The sequence below is a fragment of the Mytilus trossulus genome, chromosome 10 (genome assembly GCF_036588685.1).
Source record: "Mytilus trossulus isolate FHL-02 chromosome 10, PNRI_Mtr1.1.1.hap1, whole genome shotgun sequence".
Lineage (NCBI taxonomy): Eukaryota > Metazoa > Mollusca > Bivalvia > Mytilida > Mytilidae > Mytilus > Mytilus trossulus.
Window position 1 is genome coordinate 28857383 of NC_086382.1, and position 23706 is coordinate 28881088.

Genomic DNA, 23706 nt, shown 5'->3' on the forward strand with positions numbered 1-23706 from the left:
TTATGTGTATACTGTATTAAACTTGAAACGAGGAATCATTGAAAACCAATTATTGACCAGAACATTGCAAGATAAGATGATTTTATTTCTGACATTTATAACACCTCGAAGTATATGCTTATAAGTCTACTCATAAATAAGTAAATATTGAAAACTTTTTTTTGTTTTTGTTTTCATTACCAATCTTAACTTATATATTGCAATATGAAAAAAAAATAATGCTTCTGATTTAAGAAATTTACAACCTACAAAAGTAAGCGAAGTGTTATCCTTATAAATGAGTTAACTGCACATTTTTATGAGGTCCTCGTTTGCTTTGTTCTGATTTATACAATATTCCAGAAAAGTGTCATTGGATTCAGTTTTGTTTGTAGCTTGAGTTTGTATCTACCTTTCGAGTTCTTAGATTTGAACATCGATAACATACTGCCGCTTTAATTTAACAACAGTAGAACATTTTCTTACTTCATTTTGAAAGTTGAGAGTAAAGCAATTCACCGAAGTTCAAATATAATAAATCGTTTTGGAAGAGAAAACAAAACCAAAACAATAAAGTATTATAAGTAAAATTACAATGACTATTTAGAAACAAATACATTATCGCAGTAAACAGGAAAACCACGGATGAGAATAGATTTTCCGTTGTTTGTTTTCCGTTGTTTGTTTTCCGTTGTTTGTTTTTTGTCATGTATATATACCTTTGTAATGCGTTAAACTAATAACTAAAACATTGAAATCATCTGCAAAATATAAAAGGGTGAGTTGAATTTTTTTTCTTTATTATAATACATAGATATTTAAATCAACAGTATTTTAAATCTCACTAATCGATAAAAGAAAAAGAGGGGCAAAAAATACCAGAAGGACAGCGAAACTCATAAATCGAAAATAAATGGACAACGCCTTGGCTAAAAAAGAAAAAAGACAAATAGACAAATAAAAGAACACAACACAAAACATAAAAAAACTAAAACCTTAGGAACACAAACCCTACCAAAAACTGGTGGGGTTAAAGTAAGATTAAATGCACACTCAAAATGATTTTCATCAATTTACCTACAGACACAATAAAATCGAGAATGGAAATCGGGAATATGTCATACAAGCATGTTTAGTTTTAAATGCAACCTTTTTTAATTTAAAGTTTGCAAAGAACATTGTCAATATGAAAGCAGCAATCATTGGTTTACTGATCTGTTTCTGTGCAGCATATCTCTCAGGTAAGATTATTAGACACCCACGTTTACCAAGCGCAACTTTCAAACTGTCTACTTGGTGCAGTCGTATTTTAAAGGTGTTTCACCTCTCGTTAATTCCGTATTTTTTTTCATATAACAGTTTTGATATGATTGATGATATTTCCAAATATGTTGATGACATTTTTGGGAAATCATTATCATTATTTATATATAACATATTGAAATTAAATGTAATCTTTGCCTACATAGCAATATATATTTCATGCAGAAACTCATATTTTGCATTAAACAATGACTTTTTAAAATGAAAAATAAATCTTCAATACAGAAAAAAAATTACTTATTATATAGGTTTTGTTTTATTGAATATAAGATTTTATTTAACTTTTAAGCGGAATGTTTAAATGGTGAAACTCTTTTGACCTCTGAGTGTAGGATAGCAGATTTAGTATGCTGAATTAAAAATTGAATTCCAATTTATGGAACAGAGAGTCATTGGTTTTTTTGTAATGATTAACAGCAGTAATACTTTATTATTCATGTTTAATATCCCTTAATTTCTACAACAGGACTGATAGTTTTATATTTGAGCTAAACATAATAATAACGAGAAGCTACAAATTCGAGTATGTAATTTCTAATTAAACTAAATGATTTACAGAATTGTTCTATGGAATTTTTTGAATATGTTTACAGATTATTATTCTTTATTCTTTATTCTTTAGGAACAATTTTCATTAATACAAGCTTTCTGTAACAAAATGTTAAAGATATGGGAATAAAAATATAATCAGTTAATAGAATAACAGTTTTCATTTGTTTATTTAACTTATATTGAATGATTCAGAATCGTAACTGAATTTATCAATATGAAATTATAAATAAATATTTACGAAATCAGAAAATACTCAAAGTCTTTTTTTTTTAATTTGTTATAACAATATTTAAGTTATAGTGAATAAGACAAAGTAGCTGAATATAAGAAAATGATAAATTTAAGATAACATTGTTCTTCTCATATATGTTATGATGGTATGATACTAAACCCCTAACGGGAAGGATTGTGCCTGATGTTCATTTGATAAAAATCATAATCTTTCAGTCAGTTTAATTGAAGTCTGTAGCTGGCATGTCAGTTAACTGCTAGTAGTCTGTTGTTATTTATGTATTATTGTCATTTGGTTTATTTTCTTTGGTTACATCTTCTGACATCAGACTCGGACTTCTCTTGAACTGAATTTTAATGTGCGTATTGTTATGCGTTTACTTTTCTACATTGGTTAGAGGTATAGGGGGAGGGTTGAGATCTCACAAACATGTTTAACCCCGCCGCATTTTTGCGCCTGTCCCAAGTCAGGAGCCTCTGGCCTTTGTTAGTCTTGTATTATTTTAATTTTAGTTTCTTGTGTACAATTTGGATATTAGTATGGCGTTCATTATCACTGGACTAGTATATATTTGTTTATGGGCAAGCTGAAGGACGCCTCCGGGTGCGAGAATTTCTCGCTACATTGAAGACCTGTTGGTGACCTTCTGCTGTTGTTTTTTTTATTTGGTCGGGTTGTTGTCTCTTTGACACATTCCCCATTTCCATTCTCAATTTTATCATACCGGTTGAAAAATCAATTTAATAAATTGGACGAAAAAGGTCTAAAAATGTATAGAATGCACTTTAAATTGTATTTTTTCGTAAAACTCATACGCAGATAATATGTTATTGCTGTAAACATTCCCGCTTTTAAAGATATGAACACATTAGAATGGATCACCGTATTCGTTTTTTTCGGTAGAAAACAATAAGTCTCAATGTGAAGTGGAAAAGGGGACCAAAACTACAAAATAATTGTGACGTCGTATAGGCGTAACGCTGCAGAATCGTAGCTTTTCACGTTTCAGACAGAACTCTTATTTTTACAGCTTAAATGATTTACACAACAAAAACGAATGCGGCTATTTTTCATATTTTTAAAACGGAAATATTTACAACAATAAAGTATAAATTCGTATCAGAATTATTTTTATGGATTCTCAAGAAAGCATGATTTAATATGATAAAATTTATAGTTTTATATGGAATTTGGAAACGTATATGATTTTATTTAATATTATATAATTGTAGTAACTGAGGCTAATTATGGCTGTCCTATTCCTCATTTGTGTCAACTTCATTGCCTTAGAAGACGCTGTCTTATTGGACGCTGTGGAGGAGGAGGATGGATAAAAAGGAAATGCAAATGCTATATCTGTAAGAAGTCAAATCAAGACAAGGTCATTGCGGATTTCCGATCTGACGAAGCCACTGAGGAATTCCCAGCAGACGAATCCAATGAGGAATTCCAATCAGACGAATTTACTGACGAATTCCTATTAGACGAAGTCAACTAATTATATATTAGTAATGTGAGTAACTTAATTACATACTAGTAATGTGAGTAACTTAATTATATACTAGTTATGTGAGTAACTTAATTATATACTAGTAATGTGAGTAACTTAATTATATACTAGTTATGTGAGTAACTTAATTATATACTAGTTATGTGAGTAACTTAATTTTATACTAGTTATGTGAGTAACTTAATTATATACTAGTAATGTGAGTAACTTAATTATTTACTAGTTATGTGAGTAACTTAATTATATACTAGTAATGTGAGTAACTTAATTATATACTAGTTATGTGAGTAACTTAATTATATACTAGTAATGTGAGTAACTTAACTATATACTAGTTATGTGAGTAACTTAATTATATACTAGTAATGTGAGTAACTTAATTATTTACTAGTAACGTGAGTAACTTAATTATATACTAGTAATGTGAGTAACTTAATTATTTACTAATTATCATCGAATTTGCCCTCACCACACTAGTAATTGCAAAAAGCTTTTCTGTAGAAAATAACTGTTATATGTTTCTGTCCATTGGAAACGCGTTGCGTCAGATTACTTTTTAGGGATACCATATTTCTTCCATAATAAATAATTTGAGTGAAAGCTTAATAAAACAAGTTTTTTTTATAAAGCTGCATCTAGAGCTTATGTGTATTCATCCATACTCTTGATAAATAGAAGAGCATATACAGAGCAAAACTGACTCCTGTATGTATCGTTCTAGTTGTATATTACATAAGATAAACAAATGGTTATAAAAGCGACTGTGAATATTAGTGTTTCACAAATAGAAATTCTCAGAAGAATGGCTAAATGAAAAACAAAAAGGAGGAACATTAAGGTTGTATTTAATGGAGAGAAAAAAACACAGACATTTACACATGGTAATGGTTGTAAAGGATAGATATATCTAAATGGTAACCAAATCATATTTCAGTTATATTCACCTTAAATAAGATTGTCAGTCAAATTTATGTAGGCATTAAAACAGTTGACGCCTTTCGAAATACAGTAGTATAAGCTGCAGTTTTGACTTTTATATGTCTGAGCTCTCGAGGCACAGACATATTTCTCACCAAACCTCTGATTGGTGTTGTACCTTTTATTCTTTTTTGATGTTTTTTATTTTACTTTTCCAGATGTTTGTCAACACCAAGTTACAACAAAAAGACACATTATAAACAATTATTAAGTAAATATCTGAGAATATAATACATAAAATGTATAAAAAAAGAATGTTATAAGCTATTAGTTTTTGTTGATTTGAAGATCACTGTATCAAAGATAAATTTAGTCTGGAGGTAAATGTAGTAGGAGGATGGAACGGGGATATAAAGAACCAGAAGTCCTAAAATCAAGAAACAAAAACAAAAATAGAATATTCCAGACAAAAGAAAATTAATGCAAAGTGAGAAAAAGGTACAACGGATAACAATCGAACTTTGTTGAGTCGGTGTCCAAGGGAAGGAACATAATATTCGAATTATTTGATGTTTGACATGGTCCATCATGATAATCAAATATAAACACATAAGAACAGATACACAAAACAAAATCACAAATAAAAATAACACAGAAATATTAACAATCAAAACGGTCATGACATACAGTTGGTCGTCATCAGTTTCAGTATGATTTGCAAACATAATAGTTCAGACGAATTTGTCAATTCCAGAACTGACATCGATTTTAATATCCATGATAGGATCGTGTGACATGTGTCTAACCATGGAAGAAAAATAAAAAAGATGTGAATGTTAAGTCTGACAAAGGAAATCCATCCTTTGCAAAATACAGAACACAATAAAATTTGATTCCTACGGTCTATCATTTTAATACAAATCACTAACGTTATTTTGCCTTGATTACTGTACGATTAAAAAAAAACATTCCATGCGAACTTAAAACATTCATTATAGTCGCCCTTTAAAGTTTTATTTTATACATCTATATATATATACTAGTATTCGAGTTCCATGCTTTGTTGTGGGGTTAGTGTTGCTTTGTCTCAATTATTTTGTGATATGTTTTTCAGACTTTTGGTTGAGTCTATTTCGTCTCTTTGCTACAGCGTTGTCAGTTCTCATTTTGACTTTAGACCTTGGGACAGTTGACGTAGTTGATGAGTCTTATGTAGACGAAACGCGCGTCTGTCTTATTAAATTATAATCCTGGTGATTATTTACACTACTAGGTGGATGCCACTGCTGGTGGACGTGTCGTCCCCGAGGGTATCACCAGCCCAGTAGTCAGCACATGAATATCAATTATATGGTCGTTTTTATAAATTCCCTGTTACTAACATTAAATTTTTCGAAAAACTAACGACTTTCTTATCCAAGAAATAGATTATCTTAGCCGTATTTGGCACACCTTGCCGGAATTTTGGGTCATCAACGTTCTTCAACTTTGTACTTGTTTGGCTTTTTTTCTCTATTTTGGCGTCTGACGTATTAAATTATAATCCTGGTACCTCTGATAACTATTTACACCACAGGGTCGATGCCGCTGCTGGTGGACGTTTTGTCCCCGAGGGTATCACCAGCCCAGTAGTCAGCACTTCGGTGTTGACATGAATATCAATTATATGGTAATTTTTATAGATTTCCTGTTACTAAAGTTTGAATTGTTCTAAAAACTAAGGATTTTCTTAACCCAGAAATAGATTACCCTAGTCGTATTTGGCACAACTTTCTGGAATTTTGGGCCTTCAATGCACTTCAACTCTGTACTTGTTTGGCTTTTTAACTATTTTGATCTGAGCGTCACTGATTAGTCTTATGTATTAAATCATAATTCTGGTACCTTTCATAACTATTATGTATGATACATTTTAGTGTTCATATCACTTGCAACTTAAAGTTGCTTTAATAACCTGTAATTGACATGCAGATTAGATACCGTAAACATTTTAAACCTATTTTTTTGTTTGAAATAAAAGGCCGAAATGTTAAGGGTACTTTTTGCCTGGTGTTAGTGCAATCATAAATTTTACCTTACTTAAAAAAGTTATATTTATTTAGATAAACATGGAAATCCTGACATTTCAAAAACACTGAATATTCAGTATATGATATCCTCATGAATGACAGCGAAACAAGCAGTTGTACTGGCCAATTGATAATAATATAAAACTATGTCAGCAATAGTCAATATTCATCAAATAACAATATCACGGGAAGCTAAATAAATGAAACCTATGTACACATTGAAATTAAAACGCATAAAAATAACAACAAAATTTAACTTGTCAAATGTAAGTAAGAGTATTGCCAGTATAAAAAACAAGCAGAACATCCTGTTTGAGGGTACTACCGAAAATAGAAAGTCTAAAAGTCTTCTTCATAATCTAATCATATTTTTTATATTGACACAGATAATCTTTCTTTGAAACCGTACTAATTCTTTAGTATTAAAATTTAAAAGAGATGCAAAAGTTAGCAAGGGAACAATCAAACTTGCAAGTAAAAAACTAACTGACAAAGTCATTCGAATGCGTTTCAATAGCATAGAAATGATGTTACGGTCGTGCATATTCACATTTTCTTGCACTATTTCATTGAAATCCAGAGTTATATAGAAGAACAAATGAAATCGGAACAATGTACATTTTATGGTAGGTATCCCAAATGGGTTGACCGATACACTGTGTTGGTGTCTTAAATAACTAGCTTCATATTTCTGCGACCTTACATTTTTAAATACCAGTACAGATGTCTGATCAATAACCTATTCCGATTGTGTTTATTTGCGGTTGCAACAGTTTAACTAATTAATGTTTTCAAAACTTTGAATACTGCAAAATACTACAAGGACCATTTACACCAGGAATAAATTACGTTCCTTAATTGTATTAGGCAGAACCTTTTGAAATTGTGTTTCCTACAGTCTCTTTAACTTTACAAATGGATATTATTAACGACCTTGGCTGGCTATACAGCCCTCGCACGGTCTTTAACTTCGTACTTTATTTGGCCATTATACCTATTCGTATTATGAGTCTTTTGTAGAAGAAACAGAATTAAGGCGTACACATTTAAAGCTTTGAACCTATGATCAGTTTATTTTGAGTTCATTCGATTCCCTTAGTTTTTGTTTATTGCCTTGGTATGACTATTCTCAATCGAGCTCTTAGATTTGATGCCTTAATGTTACAACAATAGAACATTTTCCTACTTCATAAACAAGATTTACTTAAAAAAATTATTTTGTTATAAGTTAAGATAAGCAAACATCATAACAGGAAACCGGAAAACCCTGATGAGTATATATTTTCCTTTTGCTTTCCGATATTTGTTTATTGGATTGTTTTAAATAGTTTGAAATCTGCAAAACAGTAAAGGGTGAGTTGAATTTTTTTTTATCAAAATACAAAGATATTTAATATATATAAAAATATATAAAATATTGAAGATTTTTAAATTAGAATCATGAATTTAGACAGTAGTATTTTTAACGATGTACAAGTCTCACTAATCGATTAGTAAGATAACGATAATGAAACTATTGGCGGGAATCGCATGAACTCAAAAAGTAGGACAGACTTGGCGCGACGATACTTAATCGTCTGCTGCTATGCACTATTTTCCCGCCATTCGAATTCTCTCTCAAAAAATGATTTTTCATCAACTTACTTACAGACACAATAAAATTGTGAATGGAAATCGGGAAAATGTCAAACAAGCATGTTTAGTTTTAAATGCAACCTTTTCTATTTAAAGTTTGCGAAGAACATTGCCAATATGAAAGCAGCAATCATTGGTTTACTTATCTGTTGTTGTACGGCATATCTCTCAGGTAAGATTATGAGACACCTGCGTTTACCAAGCGCAACGTTCAAAGCGTCTACTTGGTGCAGTCGTTTTTAAAGGTGTTTCACCTCTCGTTAATTTCTTAATTTATTTCAAATAAACATGCGTTTTTGTTTTGTAGACATTGTTAAAACTTATTCAGGTCTCACTTTGCTGAAAAGTTTTATCTGCAAATTCATAAATGTGAACTGTTTTGATTGATTATTTCCAAATATATTGATGACATTTTTTGGAAATTATTATCATTATCTATATACCATATTGAAATTAGGTGTAATCTTTCTTACATAGCAACATATTTTCCCTACAGAGACGCATTGTTTGCATTAAACAACTAGTTTTAAAAATGAAAAATAGATCTTCAATACGGAGAATCTTTACTTATTAGATAGATGTTTTTTTTTATTATTAAAAATAAGTTTTTATATAAATTATAAGCGGAATTTTTTATTTGTATTCCTTACCTCCTCAACAGAACTGTTAATTTTATATTTTGGCTAAACATAATAATAACGAAAAATATAGAAAATCGAATAATTTATGCAAGTTTTAATTAAACTCAATGATTTGAAGAATTGTTTACTGGATTTTTTAAATGTGTTCACAAAAAATTATACACAATATATACTATAAGAAAAATGTGTATTAATGCAAGAGCTTTAAAAAAATGTTAAGATAAATAAATAAAGTTATAATTTATTAATAGAATTACAGTTGTGATTTATTTCAAGAGATCGGATGAATCGTAACAATATTTTGCAATATAGAACTATTAAATGAGTATTTATAAAAAAAAACGAAAATACTGAAAATTTAAATTTGTTTTAGAATGGTTAAGTCAAAATGATTAAGGCAAAATATCTGAATATCAAATAATGATAAATGTAACATTTGTCATACCAGATGTAAAGTCAATTTAAAGATTGGTGAACAAATCTAAAAATATATAGAATGCACTTCAAACTCAACGAAAATTATCCACAGAAATTTGATTAAAAATAATATGTTATTGTTGTAAAATTTTCAATTTGAAAATAATTATGAGAATGTTCATGTCCTAGAAAATCCTTAGACAGAATTTGGATTCAAAATGATTTTTTATTGCTGTAAACATTTCAATTTTAAGAATATGAACAAATTATAAGGAATAATCATATTCTTTTTTTTTTGGAAAACAATAAGTCTCAATAATTATGTAGTTAAAAACGGGATCAAAACGAAAAAACTTATCGTAACCTCGTTAAGGTGTAACGCTGCAAACACAAAGCGTTTTTTTTTTTTTCATACATTACTCAACTTGAATGATTTACACAACAAAAACGAATGCGCCAACCAACTAATTTTTCATATCATTAAAACGGAAATATTTACAGCAATGAAATATAAATTTGTATCAACAATATTTTAATGGATTTTCAAGAAAGCATGATTTTTAAATGATAGCAATTGTAGTTTTGAATTGAATTAAGAAACAGATATGATATTTTTCAATTATATATATGTATTGTAGTAACTGAAGCTAATTATGGCTGTCCAATTCCTACTTTGTGTCGACTCCATTGCCTTAGAAAACTCTGTCTTATTGGACGCTGTGGAGGAAGAGGATGGATAAAAAGGAAATGCAAATGCTATATATGTAAGAGATCTAATCAAGACAAGGCCATTGAAGATTTCCCAGCAGACGAATTCACGGAGGAATTCCCAATAGACGATATCAACTAACTGTTTATAGTGAGTAATTGTATTATTTACTTGATATTATCGATCTAATTGGAATTCAGAGTACAATTCAGTTAAATCCACGTCAAATACGATTGTTAGATAACTGTATGTAGGCGTAAAATCAGTTGACACCTTTCGGATTACCTTTCCAATAACCATATGCGTCAGGTCTGATTTTTATAGAGCTGAGACAAAGACTTATTATTCGATAAAACTTTGAATGGGTTGATCTGAACGTCAATGATGAGTCTCATGTAAACAACACGCGCTTCTGGTGTATTAAATTATAAGTATGGTACTTTTGATAACTATTGTACCTTTTATTCTTTTATTCTGTTTTTTATTTGACTTTTTCAGATGTTTGTCAACACCAAGTTACAACATCAAGACACGTTATAAACAGTTATCGAGTAAATATCTGAGAATATAATACATAAAATATTAAAAATAAATCTTGTTACCAATCGGGGTTTGTTCATATATGAAATACACTTCATTTGTCAAAAATACTTATAGTCTGTAGGTACATGTAGCAAGACGATAGAGGGGTGATGTAAAGAACCAAAAATCGTATTACAAATAAACACAACATACATGTATATTAGGCACACAAGAAAAATAACTTAATGTGAGTAAAGCTTCAACAGAAAATAATCGAACTTCGTTGAGTCGAAGTCGAAAGGGTAGACAAAAAGTATTCGTTTCATCCGAGGTTGACTCATTCGAAATCAAGAGCGTCGTTATAATTTTGGAATGCATAAAATACAGTATGAGATTTGTGTAAAGTTGAATTTTGAACTTTGTGCCTTTTAAATCCATATATATCTTCTACATGTTCTATCATCACATTTTGATTAAAACACGCAAGAACCGATACAAAACTTTAACAAAATTTATAAAATCAATACACACATATTAACAATCGTCAGTCACTATCAATCTAAGAATCCTCGGGGAGAGAAAAAGTCATCTGAGATCACTATTAATGACTGTCTGCTTAGTATTCAAGGGGAACATGTCCAAGGATATAGCTAAACATTCAAAATGAATTTATTTTACTCTATTTCAAAACCTATGTGTGATCCCAAGTACTTTAGAAAGTGTATCAGAATTACAACTCGTCGTTCTTTTCCTAAAATGCAATGTATGCCATATTGTTTAAGAGAGGCACACGCTACCAAAATATAATTCAAACTCATAAGCAGAAAAAAAAATGACAATGCCATGACAAACAGTCGAAACATTCATTATCAACAGAAAGTAATTATAGTCATACAACTCAACATAGAGTGTAACCTGCCTAGTCCGACACCTGAGTATTCCGACACCCTGCTTAATCCGGCATTTTTTACTGGTCCCCAGTGTGTCGGATTAGACTAGTTACACTGTATATAGATTATTAAAAACTGAGCAATATAAAACCAACCACCCAAACGATGGTACATTATTGATTCTTATATGACGTGCTTAGTGGCGTTGTTAACAACACCATGATAAAAGTCTCGATATATCTATACGTAACACAGACTCAGAGATATACATAATAATGGATGTTACAATATACCTCCCTTGTCAATCCTTATGTATCGGAACTTAGTGCAAACGCTATTCCGATTTTAATTTACTAAAAATTGCAATTGAAAAAAACAAATAATTACAGAGCCTTTTTTTTCGGATGCATAGCAAATATAATTCATGCACAAGAGATCGAAGAAATCTACAAATCAAAATAAAGTAAAATTCTGCGAAAGTCCATTAATGCCTTTTGGCGCACTTAAGTAATTTCAAAACGTGACTTTATACAAATAAAAAACGCCAAAGTTGAAGGTTTTATCTTTACATGAACTATTGAAATTCGTATGATATTACATTGAAATGGATTTGTTTCGGTAGGGTTTGCTTTATTTTCTATTCTATTACAATGTTGGCATGTTAACTGATTTCTGCAAGTCAACATGACAGCTTCTTTGTTACGAAATCCCCAACAAAAATCATGGCTTCCATGAATTATTTCTAAATAATGCATTAACCAATAGCGATTTGGCACTTTCTTCTTATCTAACAAGAAGACATAACTTAATTCGTAAACCATCAGACTAGTAGTAAACATTCTAACCCAGAACTAAAGTAAACCTAGAAATTTATCAGGCTACACTTTTCTGTCAACAAAAAATAAAAATACAGACCAACATTTCCAACGAAAGCAATAACAGAGTTAATCTCAGGTTTCTCTGGAAAGGTAAGTAGATCCTTATCAACATCGGCTGTGTTGTTCGTGTAATTATTGGGGGTAAATGCAGTAAAAAAACTGACCCCAATTACTTTTTAACCCTGTAGTAAAAATAACTAGTACGTTCACATTTAAAAAAATATATGTTTAACTCTAGTTTTGATCCATCTATCCAAAAATATTTCTTACAAACATTATCTACCAATCAGAAGAGCACATGACTTCAGTTTTATATAGAAAGCTTTCCCCAAAATTGGCGATCCCTATGACGTATATTTATTTACTGAATTTACCCTATTAAATCGGCAATAATTAAATAGTCGGTGTTATCATATACGGGTTAATGGTTTTTGTTATTGGAACATATTTATATTAATCTCTTAAACACATATACCGTTAAGGTCAACAAACTCAAAATGGCAAACGTAATATTTTCCCACGGGAGGATTCAAATTCATCACTTGGTTAAATAACTTCCTTGTAGCGAGGAACCCTCTATGGAGGCAATCATGTTATGTAATTTAAGCTGTAGATATCGTATAAACTGGAAGTTTAATTAAATTTTGTTTTATGTTTAAGATTGATTACGTGCTGTTTATGTTCACTGCAATTAGGTTGAAAGTTCCGATTTCCAACTCTATACAACGCATCCGTTTATAAAAGTATTTCTCTAGTCTTATTCAATGGCCCTTTACAAAGTCTGCATGCTGTCTGAGTGTACAGAAATTTGCTGCAAGTCATAAAACATTCATCTGTAATAAAGAAGGTAAATTTGCCAGATATTTTCACTGTGATGAGATGACTGAAGCTGTGTATAACAACATGTTTTCCTGTCGGCACCAATTGGTCTCTTTAATAACAGAACTTGTTTTTTTTTATAAAAAAATGTTTTGGTAATATCCAGTTATAAAATGTTGCTAACTCATACTCACATTTAAAAGACAAAGCGAAGAAGCATTATGAAAAGATCTTGAATATCGCTTTTTGCTGTTTTGGTGATGTTCTGTCATCCAATACGCGTATTTTCATGTCCTCGTCTTAATAAATCGAGGGATCATTTTAAACTCGAATCTTTTTTTACAAACGTGTAAATATCAACTTTTCAATCTACTTCCAATTTTTGACCAGTAACATAGTATCTGTTGGTTTTCACGATGTTTATATCCGTTAAGATGTTGCGCAAGTGCATATGGTCACTTTTTACAATAAATTTTCTGCTGGGCGTAGCTTGATACGACCGTCGAGGTCGGACCCTATGCAGGTGTAATACAACCAAATCATGGTACGTCACATCCGGTTGAATACGAAAATAGGTCAAAAAAAAAATTCCCTTAAATTTCACCGTTGTAGGTAATTAATCCTACATTTCATTGCAGTACAATATTTCTGTGTCATAAACATATGTCTTGGGTTATTCAAATCACCATTATTTATTTGATGTTGGGTTTCTATGGAATATTTTGTAAACTTGTGGTTACATGGTTCCTAAATCTAAAATGATAGATAAGGGGAGAATTTTGATTGGTTAACTTCCAATGATGGTAAGTTTCTTATATGCAATGAAAAGTTATGTGAATTTTTTTCTATTGTACTGGATAGAATAAAAATTTACTCATGCCAAGTATTTCTTTTATTTGAAAATATTTGCAAATTTAACAATGACTAATAGGGGAAAATCAATAGTGGTATTACACCAGCAGTTTGGAAAATTATAGACACAACATTGAAGCTCAAACAACTATGACTTTAGATTGTGATTGAATATATTTGACACCGCATGGTTTTGACTACTGTTGTCAAATCGAACACTTTTGCTTAACCGGTTACTCGGATAATCGTTCGACCGATTAACCAGTTAACCGGTAATTTAAGGTGTTGTTTGAAAGTCTTATCAATAGAACCCTACATATAGATATAAGATGTGGATATAGGAAGATGGTATGAGTGTCAATTTGACAACCTTTCATCCAAGTCATAAATACGCTTTAAGAGTTAAAGTTTTTCCTTTCGCATTATAAGGCTTGTCTGTGAGGATTCCTGGCGAAGTTTGACTTTTGATAATGAAATACACCGTATCAACTAAAGCGTTTGTACCAACTTCAGATTAAAAAAAAAAAAAAAAAATCTTAATCTCGTAGAATTGAATATGTCATATGCCTGAAACCTATCATTCTTTCTTTTTCTCTTGTTGTCTCCGAAAATAATGGGGTGTGTTTCAATTTGAAATGATTAATTATAAAAAAAGAAGATGTGGTATGATTGCCAATGAGACAATTCTTCACAAGAGACCAAAAATGACACAGAAATTAACAACTATAGGTCATTGTACATGCTGTACGACCTGTTTCTTCACTGTGTTTGCTTTTTTCTTAAAGCATGTTACTCGTACTTTCACGTATACATTGAGTACATTCACATTGGTTTGAGTTTTACTATTTTGAATTTAAAGTAAGACTAACCCTTGCACTACGGAGGTTGCACATTTAAATGTAGGTTTACACCATATAAGATCGAAAACGAAATAATGAAGTAATTAGTAAAATTAAATCTGATTTAAAGTTACTGTTAAAAAAACATGTTTACTAATTATGTTTCTTAAAGATCCTGCCCCGAACTCTAATTAATTTTATGTTTTAAGGAATAACAATGGCAATCAATATACTGGGCAATTGATCTGTCAAACTAATTACCACGACGACAATTTTTCAATCAAACATAACTATTTAATGATTTGATTTTCAACACAAATTTTTATCTAATCTATCGAAATTGAAAAAAAAGTCCGGTTGACGGGTTAGCGTTTTTGGTATTCGGTATTCGGTCGTTCGACCGATTAACCGGGTAATCGGTTAACCGTTGACAACCCTATTTTTGACACAAAGTAAATTTGATCACACATGTAAAACAATTAGACATTTATACCTGACATCACCACTAGTTTTAGGTGGGGTTCGCGTTGTTTATTCCTAAGTTTTCTATGTTGTGTCTTGTGTTCTATTGTTTGTTTGTTTGTCCTTTTCATTTTTAGCCATGGTGCTGTCAGTTTATTTCCGATTTATTAGTTTGACTGTCCCTCTAGTATCTGTCGTCCCTATTTTACCTATGATGGTGGAATGTAAAAAAAAAAAAATATTTAATACGGAGCCCAACATTCTGGATGCAAAATAAGATTCATTCAATTTCTGTTAAAATCAAATAAAGTATAATTTGTCTACTTCTTCAAACTTGCAATTCATATTTGTTTACGGGGAAAAGGTTTATCGAAATTTTCAACTTTTTAAGATTATGCATGTCTTTATAAAAAAGAAGATTCGGTATGATTGTCAATGAGACAACTATCCACAAAAGACCGAAATGATACAGACATTAACAACTACAGGTCACCGTACGGCCTTCAACAATGAGCAAAGCCCATACCGCATAGTCAGCTTTAAAAGGCCCCGTTAGTTAATCAAGAAATTCACCAATATATATGAAGGAACGCAGTTAAATCTCCAGTTATTTGACCGATTGTAACAACAAGTTTAGTACTTCCAGTTTGTATTTTGTATTCAAACGTAGCGTTAGGTATCACATTTCAAGTTGGTTTGCTCTCTTTGTAACACAACCAAGTAATGGGGGAAATAATCAAATACTAGTATCAGTTTTATAGCTGTGTATGCCAACCTATGAATGCTGACTACACACGCAGATAAATATTAGTATTGGTAATCTAAAATAATTTTAAACAGTGTTATTCGGTCCATTGTGAAACGTATTAATATTTTTATCTTATCAATAGTTCAATTGAATTTCTGTTAAATTATCATTACAACCAGTTCAATATTTTTTAACTGAACGTCTTCTTGAATTTTACGACATTGTCTTTATCTAAAAGTGGTTTGAATATAAACTCATCATAGATACCAGGACTAAATTAGGTATACGCCAGACGCGCGTTTCGTCTACAAAAGACTCATCAGTGACTCTCGAATCCAAAAAAGTTAAAAAGACCAAATGAAACGAAACCAATAATGACAAATAAACACGTAGCGGAAATTTCTAAAGATCCAACATGTTAAAATTTATATCTTATCCGCCAAACGTCATTTGTCTTTCCTGAAACAACACCCTATTTTAAATGAACCATCACGGTGAACTTTTGCCAAGAAAAAAATGTTCTCGTTAATTTGTATGTGATGCGTACCTTACAGTCCTGTGTTCAAAATGAATATTTAGCAGTGTAATGTTTTCCACTGACTTAGTTTCTTTGGTAATCAAGTCTGTTTGGTAACTCTTAAGAAAAGAATGTGAACATTGAACACTTCTGTGTTGACTTGAGATATCATTGATATGTTCAAAATTATAAATTAACTGTTAACAAAACTTTGAATTTTTTAAAAACTAAGGCTTTTCTACCTCAATAATAGATTGCTTTCGCTGTATTTGGAAAAACTTTAAGACATTTTTGGTCCTCAATGCTCGTCAACTTCGTACTTTATTTGGCCTTTTATAACATTTTTGATTCGATTGTCACTGATGAGTCTTTTGTAGACGAAATGCCTCTGGCGTAAATATTAAGTGTTATACCTGGTATCTATGATGAGTTTATTTGAAAAGTGAAACAAAATATTCACTATAAAAACATTTATGATCAAGTAGATCCAGGATTTACCTCTTCCAAATCTATGACATGAAATCAAACAGACCTCGAACAATCATTATTAAATAACTCTTCGTGTCAAACAGACCTCGAACAATCATTATTAAATAACTCTTCGTGCTTACCAGTCTTTTTTTATTGCTATTTATGTTTCAATCGGGTCTGATGGTTATCGTCAGTATTTGGAAGTAATCTTGATGGTTATTAAGATGGCATCTAGTTTACAACGTTAGTTCTCTCCTGATACATTTTATCAAGTCCATACATTGTTAATTGTTACTTTTGAACTTTGTAATTTGGCTTTGAGTTTCAGTATTTTATTTGTATATGCTCTATGAGTTTGATTGTCCTTGGTATATTTCGTCCCTCTTTTTTAGTATTTTTCCAAATGGTGAAGTTAAAATCATCCCTTCGTAAATTTTACGTACGCCATAATGAGCTGGTTGACCGTAAATGAATTACCATTTCACAGATGAAATCTTATTTGTTCCTTATATCGTTACCACAATACCCTCCCTTTTTCAAGCATGTGACCTACCGAAAAGACTATTTACATTATTTGTAATAAGATAAGCAACATGACTGGTGCCACATGTGGAGCAGAATCTACTTACCCTTCCAGAGCACCTGAGATCAACTCTAGGTTTTGGTGAGGTTCGTGTTGCTTAGTCCTAAGTTTTCTGTGTTGTGTCTTCTGTACTATTGCTTGTCTGTTTGTCTTTTTATTTTTAGCCATGGTTTTGTCAGTTTTTTTTCAATTTATGAGTTTGCCTGTCCGTCTAGTTCTTTCATCCCTCTTTTCGTATGGTATGAATTATATATGAGAATTTAAGTCAAACTAGACTAAGCGATGCCCACGCACTCCACTCGAAAGAAACTGTATTAAAACGAAGTAGGACTTTCTTTGAGATATCATGGTGTCTGAGAGACACAATTGACCGCCTTCAGATACATAGCGCAGATGCAAAATGTAAATATTTTAAAATACCCATAATAACTTACCGCCTATACCCTCAAATTGAGTTCAACTATTTCGTTAAAAAAAACAAATATTAATAAATATATAAAAACCTGACCACCTAGCATTTGAATTGTAGACGAAATATCTAGAAACTTTCAACTTAAAACTGAAAAAACTATCTTCCTAAAAAGCAAATATTAATAAAAATTAAAAACCTGACCACATACACACCTTCAAAATACTTCAAAACTTTCGTTTGCGGGGGCATCACAAATCAGATATTATGTATATGACATCTTATGTCCCCTTATGGTGTGAAATGATTACTTTAGGCAGAATATCAGTTTGAAATGTTTAGTAACAGTTTTTTTTTTATTATCAACTTTACCATATTTTGACTTAAATAAGGACAGTTATAACAAATTACAACCTAACATATTGCCAAGATGAATGTTTTTGTACATTTCCCCCAAACGACCTTTGTCTTTCCTAAAACAACAACATATTTACAATGATCAGGTTTTTATTATAAAGGTTATGTACTTTTGATACAAACCTAACTCTATACGAATTACATACAATTATTAGTTGCAACAGAGTATCACAAAATGTAGGCATATTATCAACTAACTATTGATTAAACGCGAATAAAAAATATAAAAAAGAAGATGTGGTATGATTGCCAATGAGACAATTATCCACAAAAGACCAAAATGACACAAACATTAACAATAATAGTTCACCTTACGGCCTTCAACAATGAGCAAAGCCCATACTGCATATAGTCAGCTATAAGAGGCCCCGATAAGACAATGTAAAACAATTGGACTTTTTTATTCATAGGGTTAGCAAAGTTAAAAGTAAAGTAATATACTGAAGTTCAAATCTAATAAATCAAATTAGAAGGGACAAAGTGGGTCAAGAATCGGATATGAATAACAATTAATTAGGTTATTTACAAACAAATAAAAACAATATCTTAGTAAACAGGAATACAAAGATCATAAATGATTTCCCTTTTTGTTTTCCGTAATTTGTTTATTGGCATGTATATAAATCTCTGTAATGCGATAATTGACTTAATTATTTTGACATCTGTAAAACAGTAACGGGTGAGTTGAATTATTATTTATTTATAAAAAGTAAAATCATAAAAGTACTGAACTCAGAGGAAAATCAATTTAGAAAGTCCATAATCACATGGCAAAATCAAATAACAAAACGCATCAAAAACGAATGGACAAGAACTGTCATATTCCTGACTTGGTACAGGCATTTTCAAATGAAGAAAATACATGGATGTTCAAATCATAAAAAATATGGAAGATTTTCGATTACAATAACGAATTCAGATAAAAGGGGTTTAATTATAACGATTGTCAAATTTCATTCATCGATTAGGAACATACAGATAACAGTATTACAAAACTCGGTTGGAATCGCATGAACAAAAAAGAGTAAGAAGCAAGATTCATCGATAGTTTAGCATCTCCTGCTTGACATAAATCATCTGCCATGCGAATTTAATCTCAGTCAATTTTTTTCTTAAATTTTTACCTACAGAAAACAACCAATGATGCATACTTGATTTCGCATGTTAAATTTCTAATTCAATCTGGTTTTTTAGTTTGACAAGAAAATTTCCAATATGAAAGCAGCAGTTGGTTTACTTATCTGTTTTTGTGTAGCATATTTCACAGGTAAGTTTATACATAAGACACATGCGTTTAACAAACACAAGGTTCGTTTAAAGACTTGATTATAAAAAAAAATCATAAATACACATAATTTTTAAAGGAAATGGCAACATTACTTATTACATGACATATAATTCTAAAAAAAATACTTGCTTGTTAAATTGATAATGTACGGTTTTATATACGGCAAATGATGACCTCTGATTGTAGAACAGAACATCTAGTATACTAAATTACAATTCAAAAACAATTTTCATCATTAGTTTACCCGCATTCTTTAACAATATTCTTAAGAAAAATGAAAAAAAAAATGTTATATCATCTGATAGGTTGCATTTACCAATATGCTATATCTGTAAATAGGGAATTGTACATTTATCTTTGTGAACAACCACAACAACTCTTAATTTTTAAAAATGATTTCTTTTACCAATATTGAAATATACTGATTAAGGCAAAATATCTGAATGATAAAAAAAATCTACCCTCTATTAGATCAAATATACAATCAAATTAATATGGATGGAAAAGTCTCAAGATGTTTAGAATGTACGTCTCAAGCAACGACAAATATGCACTTTTTTAAAATTGTATTTTCTAGAAAAATGTATGTCAAATAAGTTTGATTGAAAATAAAACGTTATTGCTGTACACAGTTCAAATTTGAACGATATTTATTGCTGTGAACATTTCCGTTTTAAAGATGCAAAGAAATTAAAGGGACCACCGTATTCGGTTTTATTTTGGTTATTTAAAGTCTCTTTATGTAATGGAAAAGTTGCAAAATGACAAATTAATTGTAGCTTCGTAAAGGTGTAACGCTGCAAAATCGTAGCTTTTTATATGTTTTCATACATCACTCGAACTTCAAAAATTCTTATACAAATTATTTTGGTGAAATTTTAGGAAACCATGATTTCAAATGATTAAATCTATAGTTTTAATTAGAAGTAGCAAACGAAAATGATCTTATTCAAATATATTTTAGGAATGTCTGTAATATTTTTTTCTGTCTATGAAGATATATCATAAAACATTTGGTGCACACTGAATAACGCGCGTAGCGGGTTATTTAATCGTATGCACCACATTTTTTATGTTGTTTCGAATAGACAGAAAACACATTACAGTCATTTCTTATAATTTAATTCTACATTCTATTTTAAACTGTAGAAAACCATGAAAAAACGCTGATGACGTCACGGTCACATGACTAAATTATGTATATTGGGCTGATAACAAAAAAACGTCAGCCAATCAGAAGACGCGTTACATCTAAAATTAAATTATATTAATATATATTGCAGTATGTGAAGCTAATTATGGCTGTCCAATTAAAATTGCTTGTAAAATCCACTGTCTTACTAAACGCTGTTTTGGAAAATGTACTGGAGGCTGGCTTAAAACGAAATGCAAATGCTATTGGTGTAGGAAGTCTAATCAAGACCAGGTCATAGGGGACTTCCCATCTAATGAAGAGACTGAGGAATTTCCTTCAGACGAATTCAATGAGGACAAATTATATTAACTATATAGTGTGAGTAAATTTATCATTAACTTAATATATTAGATTTTCAAGATTTTTAGGAAATTAAAAGTTCAAAACTATATTGATTGATTGTTGCTATGTATCTTTCCATTCAATACTGGCTAACTTTAATTATGGCATAAAAGTACAAAAAAGCAACTGTGAATATAAGTGCTCCACAAATTGACATTCTCAAAAGAGGACTGTTTTAACGAAAAACAAAATGGAGGGACATAAAAAAATTAATTTAAAACAAAACTGAAATACACACATGACATAGTTTATAAAGGTAAATATATATAATGGAATGCATAGTACAAATCAGTTATATATACGTAAAATAAGATTGTAAGTCAACTGTATGAAAATCATCTCTTGAATAACCGAGGTAAATGCCGGTAAACTTCTCGAAATCTCAGCTTTGTAAAGTACATTTCATTTTTTGTAATATTTCTTATTTTACATTTTCAGATGTTTGTCGATACCGTCTAACAATATATAGACACAGTATGAACAGTTGCAGAGTATATATATTTATATGAATATTATATATAAAATTTCAATAATTTATTATATTTATTAATCATTATTTTATATGAAGTTCTCTGTATTTCTCAAAGATTAGTATAGTCTGAAGGCACACGTGGTAAAAAGATTGAATTTTTTTTTAAGAACCTGAGCAATCATTTTTGAGGGTCAGTAATTATTGTTAATTTGTCTTAATTATTTTGATCATTTTAATCAATGATGTTAACGAATTTGGTTTCAAACATACAGTTAATATATTGTCGGCATTTGTCATTTTGAATTAGTTTCGCTTTTATATCTTACAAACATGTCCATCAAACTTAAGTTCCGCTTGGACGATCCCACAGGTGGTTGATTACTGGTTATCATTCGAATTGCATATAATTTTGTCGGACTTTCCCGAGAATTTGAGTCATTCGAGTTCATACCCCTCCTTTTCCTCCTATATAAATGTGTTATAATAAGATGATTGAGTAATTATCAAAAACATTATGAATAATCAAGGACTATATATGCTCGTAGGGGTATACAGAGTCAGGTATCTAACAAGAAATTTGTAACAGACATATTATGTAGAACCAAGTACAAAGGAAACAGCCAGACTTAATTATATTGTCAGGGGCATGTGTTCAATCATATTGCTTAACATTTTAATAACGTTCAAATGGTTCATAATAGAGGTCATAAATACCAAAGGTAACTTCAAACTCATAAGCCGAAATCACACTGACAATACTGTGACAAAAAAAACCGACAGATTATCACACAAACAAACGCTGGTATATCAAATACAAGAAACGTAATATCGGAATACTTCTAATCCCATCAAAGCCATTATAAAATTTAAAACAACCTTGAATACTTTTAAACCCCTTGAGTTGATTAAAAGAGATATTCTTAAAGGTAAGACAAAACGTATGTTGCATAATCATAATGAATACAGACCAACACTTGAATCAAAGCAAGAACAACACATTCCCACTTTAAACGTCAATTCAGAGGTTGTTTTTTGATGCTTTGTTGTATACTTGTTTATCGGTTTTTTTTTTACACACATTAGGTCGTTAGTCTTCTTGTATGAATTTGTCATTTCGGGGTCTTTTATAGCTGACGATGCGGTATGGGCTTTGCTCATTGTTAAAGTCCAATCGGCACCTTATAATTTCTAATTTCTGTGTCACGTGGTCTCTACTTATGTGTTGTCTCATTGGCAATCATACCACATCTCTTTCATTCATACATATACTGATGATGTTCTGTCACTCAATAACCCATTTTCATCGAGTGTTCTCATTTCTTGTATCCTAGCCATCTTGTAATACGGATACTGTCTAATGACGACTGGTTCCTATCTTGATCATTTCCTCGATGTTGACACCGATGGGCAACTTCTAACTAGAATCTATAAATAACGTAATGCTATCAACTTTCTAAATATACTCTTAAAATTTCTCAGCAGTAAATAGTTATCAAAAGTACCAGGATTATAACATTATAACAGTATAACAGTATAAAATTATAACAGTAACTTCTCCTCGTATAAACCACCCATCAATGTAGACATAAAAACCAAACCTTGCACCAAATAAACAAGCATAATCAATACTTGTACCAAATATCCAAGTATAATCAATATTTGTAGCAACTTTCCAAGTATATATGTATACACTCTGAATATAAACGCCATAAAAGGCTATAATAAATACCAAATACTTTGTAAAGTAGATAGTCGCACGACAACGCCGATGCTCTATATTTAATAAGAAATAAACACAATTCATACATATATCTACACATATAATATATATAACTCAAACATCAGTATCAAACAAAAAACTCTCCAAATAAAAATCTTAATAAACTTTTAACCAGAATTAAAATTTACCAAGAAAATTCGACTGCTCAGATTGACGATGTCGTGCTGAATGATTACATAGGCAATAAAATACCACGACATTGATTTTATAAAACAAATTGCTATTTGGTCAAAATTT

At 30.6% G+C, this 23706-nt stretch overlaps 3 long non-coding RNA genes across 4 annotated transcripts; all 3 read left to right on the forward strand.

Moving 5' to 3' along the window:
• Positions 1–654: 654 nt before the first annotated feature.
• Positions 655–4841, forward strand: LOC134687175 (uncharacterized). 2 transcript variants are annotated; one of them, XR_010101743.1, is made up of 4 exons: positions 655–757; positions 1145–1220; positions 3319–3599; positions 4733–4841. It is a non-coding gene; the product is annotated as an uncharacterized LOC134687175 (long non-coding RNA). The 2 variants fall into 2 exon arrangements; XR_010101742.1 differs by lacking the exon at positions 655–757 and having other exon boundaries at positions 1070–1220.
• Positions 4842–7839: 2998 nt separating this feature from the next.
• On the forward strand, positions 7840–10590 carry LOC134687176 (uncharacterized). Its single transcript, XR_010101744.1, has 4 exons — positions 7840–7936; positions 8315–8390; positions 9915–10135; positions 10484–10590. It is a non-coding gene; the product is annotated as an uncharacterized LOC134687176 (long non-coding RNA).
• Positions 10591–18994: 8404 nt separating this feature from the next.
• LOC134686140 (uncharacterized) lies at positions 18995–21759 on the forward strand. Its single transcript, XR_010101550.1, has 4 exons — positions 18995–19071; positions 19587–19659; positions 20964–21193; positions 21656–21759. It is a non-coding gene; the product is annotated as an uncharacterized LOC134686140 (long non-coding RNA).
• Positions 21760–23706: the final 1947 nt, after the last annotated feature.